We start from the raw sequence: 4597 nt of genomic DNA, 5'->3' as shown, positions 1-4597 counted from the left end.
CAGGCCGGCGACAGCCCGGGTCCGAGGCAGGTGAGTGACTGCGCGCCCCCGTCCGCCACGCGGGCCCCCTGGCCCCGGGGAAGGACTCCCGGTGCCCCTGCGCGAGGGTGGGGCGGCGGAGGGGCGAGGGCACTGGGGTCGCCCTGGGGGGGGGGACTGCGTGTAAGTGACATGGAGCTGCTAGTGGGGCCCGGCCCACCCCCAACCCGCGACTCCCTCGGGCTGGACGGAGAACGGGGTGCCGGCTCCTCTTCCTGGCTGAGGGGAGCCCCGAGACGTGGGAGCCCAGGCTGCGGGTTCTAGTTCACTCTGCCACTTCCGGGCTGTGGGCCTTCTGTGCCTCAGTTTCTCGTGTGTAAGCGGGGAATCAGGATGCAATGCCTACCGCGGATTGTAGAGGCTCAGATGAACAAAAACATGTCCGCTTGTCAGCCCAGTGCCTGATCCGGGGGATACATAGTTGGTGCTGCCCCCTCCCCAGGAGAGATTCGGAGGGTCAGGGGACTGCCCAGGTGGGCACCTCGTAGCTGTGACAGTTCTGAGCTCAGAAAGTTGGCCAAAGGTCTCCAGCATCTGGACCTTCGGAAAGCCCTGGGCTGGGCAGACCATTGGAGGTGGGGGCTGGGGAGGGGGCGGGGGTGGCGGGCCTGCCGGAGCCCCAGCAAGGCCAGGCCCGCCCCACCCTGTCTCCGGCCTCCAGTACTGGTTCCTCACTCTCCTGTTCTGACCTTTTATGAGTGGCCTCTCCCGGGACTGGGCTGTGACCCCAGTCCCCAGGGACGGGAACAGCCTGTGCCGGCTGAGGTTCCCAGGCTCAACCAGACCTCCCCTCCAGGCAAGGGGTCAGCTGTCACCCCCGCCTCAGCTGGGGCTGGGCAGGGGTGCGGTGTGGGCAGGGAGCTATTCTCTGAACCCCAGCCCGGCCCGATCCACAGTAAAGCGGCTGCCTGTGTGCACGTGTGAGCCGAGTGTGGGGGCCCTTGTCCTGTCTCCTGTCATCTGTCCCCTGCTGCTCCTCTCCTGCTCCTGAGGCCCCCTGAAGTCTACCCAGCCCACTGCTTTCCTGCCACAGGGGTGGGGGCTGGGTGGGAGGCCAGGCTCTCCCCTCTGTCCCCCTCTCTTCACTGGGAGGTGACACCGAGGACGGGCCTCTGCGTCTTCACTCCTGCCTCACCCCACTCCCTATCGGACTTTCCCAGAGGAGGAAACCGGCTCTCCAGGCGGCCCATGCACGAGTCGGAAACCTGGATAGAGATAGAGGTCACGGGGCCGGCCGCTGTCGCAGCGGGAAGGGGAGCTGGGGCCAGGCAGCGCCTCCACCGCTGTGCTCCCCAGCCTCTCCTGTGAGCCGCCCGCCCGGGACGCATCTGGAAAGAGCCTCCCTGGACGCGGGAGGGAAGGGGAAATAGGGAAGGAGAGACAAAGACACAAACAGAGATAAAAGAAACAAAGATGTGGGAACAGAGGCAAAGGCAGAGGCTAATGCAAGCGAGAGCCAGAGGGAAGGAAGGACAGACTTCGGAGCGCAGAGCAGACGCAGAGAAGGAGCAAACGGGGTGGCTACAGGGGAACCGGGGTCAGAAGACGGGAGAGAAGTCATGGGGGGAGGAGGGCCTAGAGAGACAGCACAGGCTTCGTGGTTTGATCGAACTGCCAAGGTCCCCGCTCAGCTGTCGCGTGCCTGTGTGACCCGGGGCAAGGCACCTCCCTTCTCTGGAGAATTTCTTTATCTATAACATGGGAAGCATATAGCACCCATGTTTTAGAATCGCCGAGAGAGTGGAAAGAGGCCGTCCAGCCCATGCGCACGTGGAGCTCCAGAGGGAAATGGCATGTGGGGGGCTCTGGGACGCGAGGCCTCTGGGCCCCCTCTCCCGCCTCTGCCCCACCCCCACATAGGGCATGGGGGGGCCCATCCTGGGTCCTGAGGGCCCTGGAGGGAGGGACCCGTTCCTCTGGCCGGTGAGCCCAACACCTGCCCCGAGCCCCCGAGCCCCGCAGAGTCAGGTCAGGGCTTGCTGGGGTCAGAAGGGGGCTCAGGCCTTATCAGTCCGTCCGCTGGGCACAAACATGTGGCCTCTGCCAGCCGGGTGCAAAAATGCGCCCTAACCCCACAGACTCCCTTCCAGTGGGGGAGGCAGACCCTCGTGAGAACAGAGCGAGCAGGCGTGCGGGCTGCGAGGGACGTCAGGGCGGCCTGACCACTAACAGTCCCGGGGAGTGAGACTGTGGGGTGTCCCAGCCTGGCGGGGACACCGGACCACAGACCCGCAGTCCCAACACTGATTCTTGATGTGCCCGTCCGACTGGAAGGGCTCCAGGGGCTTCGAGCTCCTGGGATGGCCTGGCTCAGGGCCACGTGCCCCCAGAGGGACATGGTCCGGGCCCTTGGCTGGGGCCTGGGGGAGTGCCGGACCCCCCGTCCCGGGGAGAGCAGCCCAGGGCTCCTCTGGGCTGCGGGGTCTGCGGTGACTGGGCTGAGCACAATCTGGCCCGAGGGCCGGAGGAATGGAGGGAGGGGGCAGCCACTGAGGGGGCGTCCTGGTCCTGGGAGAAGCCGTGAGATGGGCCCCTGGTGGGCCTGGCCCCTTTGCTGGCGGTCCACAGAGGGCAGTAGAGAGGGGCCGTGGCCAGAGCAGCACTGTGCCTGCCGAGGGTGTCTGGGGGTGGCAGGGAGTGGGGGGGGGGCGCCCTGGCTCGTACCATCCGGGGCTTCCCTCCACCCACCACTTGGTTCTTGAAGCAGGTTCTGATCCTGTTGTTGCCCCCGATGACCGGTCAGTTCATGCGAGACCTCCGTGTCCGCCTGTGAATACGGAGGGCGATCCCTGGCACCCACGGGGGCCGGCAAGGACCGGACCGGCTCTGGCGCCAGACCCCGGCGGGCACGCGACCCGCGTTTGGTGATTCAGAATCCCTGCAGTTTCCCTGTTTCCTGATGAGTAAACAGGTCGGGCTGAGGACCCTCTAGCTTCTGTTTCCTGAGCCACAGAGAACACAAGGCCGGCCCCTCACCCCTGCCCCCTTCACGCCCAGCCTCTGGCTCACACACAGGCTTCCTGTCCCTCCATCCGGCGTACATTCCTGGCTGTAAGGCCCGGCCCGGCCTGTGGGAGGGGCCCTGTGTGGGCGTGTGCACCATGTGGGCCCAGTGGCCCCCGGAGCAGGGCAGCCCAGGCCTCTGGAGGAGCCGGGTCTGAGTGCGGCCCTGCATGGAGGGGGGGAGGCGTCTCCCGACTGGGGTCCAACTGCTCAGTGGGAAGGACTAAATGATCCCGTCTCCGCAGCAAAGGCAGATTTGGAAAGGGCACAGAGAAACAGAGATAGAGACAGGAAGAGAGACAGAGAGACAAGGGCGACACAGGGCAAGGCGGCCGGGAGTCAGCCGGGACACTTGGCTTGGTGAGCAGAGTGCGGCCGGAGTTCCGCTTCCGCGCCACACCTGACAATGGAATCCCTGGTGCAGTGAACACACCGCACAACTGTACTGGACCTGGCAGCCTTGATATAGGAAAGGGAGGAGAGAGGCAGAAAGACACAGACCAAAAAACTGATGGAGGAAGGAGAAAAAAGGCAAAAAGCAAAGAGTTTTTGACAGGGAACAAGACAGAAACAAAAAGAGGCAGAGAGCCTAGAACGTCAGGGACTCTGTTCCTGCAGCAGCACAGGTCCGCCAAGCTGCTTCTGGCCCGAGGCTCTGTTCTGGCCCTCACTGCGCCCTGTGAGATGTGTGGGTGATTCTCCCATTTTACAGATGGGGAAATGGAGGCTCACAGGGCTCAAGTGATATGCTTGTAAGTGACAACTTGTAAGCCCTAGAACGTTTGGATTCCAAGATGGGAGGGAGGACGGAGACAGAGATGAGAGGGGGGCCAGGGGGACCCGGCCAGGCGCTGGAGGTGGTGCTCCGGCTGCGGGCTGGGGGGAAGCAGAACCCAGGCGGTCCCACTCATCAGCCGCCTTTGGCTGGAAGATGCACCTGGCCGGCAGCCCACGGTTCTGAGGGATCAGGTTTTGTGGGGGGTCTGGCCCCTCTACCCCCACTTCCCTTCTCCGTGCCAGCAGCTAAGGCCCTGTTCCCGGATCAGCCTGGGGGTTCTTCAGAAAAAAGAAACAAGAAACAGCTTTTCTTGGAATTAAGACTCAAAGGGTACGGCAGCGCCAAGGGCAGTGGGGACAGTGATGGGCTGGGGAGGCCTGGGACCCCGCCACCATCCTGGTGACAGCGAATGTAACTCCTTCATTAGTCCTGGGGACAGCCCTCCAAGGGGAAGTGCTCTCATCTTCCCCGTGTTACAGACCCCGGAACTGAGAGCTGGCATTCACCTCAGGGCTCTGGGTGCGTCCTGCGCTACCCCGCCTGCGGCAGAAGGGCCCGGATGAAGCCGCTCTCGTTCTCTGCCTTAGAAATCCTGCTCCAGCCCGTCCACCAGGAGCGCAGACCCAGAGTCCTGTCCCTCCTGCTGAGGGGGCTGGGGCACCAGGAGGCAGGGGCTCCCCACCTGAGGGAATCTGGCTGGGCTGCCTGGAGGAAGTGGGGGGGCTGGGGCTCTGGAAGCCGCGCTGGGGCCCCAGGGGCCTGGCGGGGGGAGGGGGG

General features: G+C 64.5%; 1 protein-coding gene across 1 annotated transcript in view; it reads left to right on the top strand.

Moving 5' to 3' along the window:
• Nucleotides 1-4597, top strand: part of PEAR1 (platelet endothelial aggregation receptor 1) — a 17180-nt gene continuing 12583 nt past the window's right edge. The window contains exon 1 of the mRNA XM_029935942.1: nucleotides 1-30. The gene's annotated coding sequence lies outside the window, so the exon portion shown is untranslated. The remainder of the gene's footprint in view (nucleotides 31-4597) is intronic.

Source organism: Suricata suricatta, chromosome 3 (genome assembly GCF_006229205.1).
Source record: "Suricata suricatta isolate VVHF042 chromosome 3, meerkat_22Aug2017_6uvM2_HiC, whole genome shotgun sequence".
NCBI classification, from domain to species: Eukaryota; Metazoa; Chordata; class Mammalia; order Carnivora; family Herpestidae; genus Suricata; species Suricata suricatta.
This window is presented reverse-complemented; position numbering and strand designations above follow the sequence as displayed.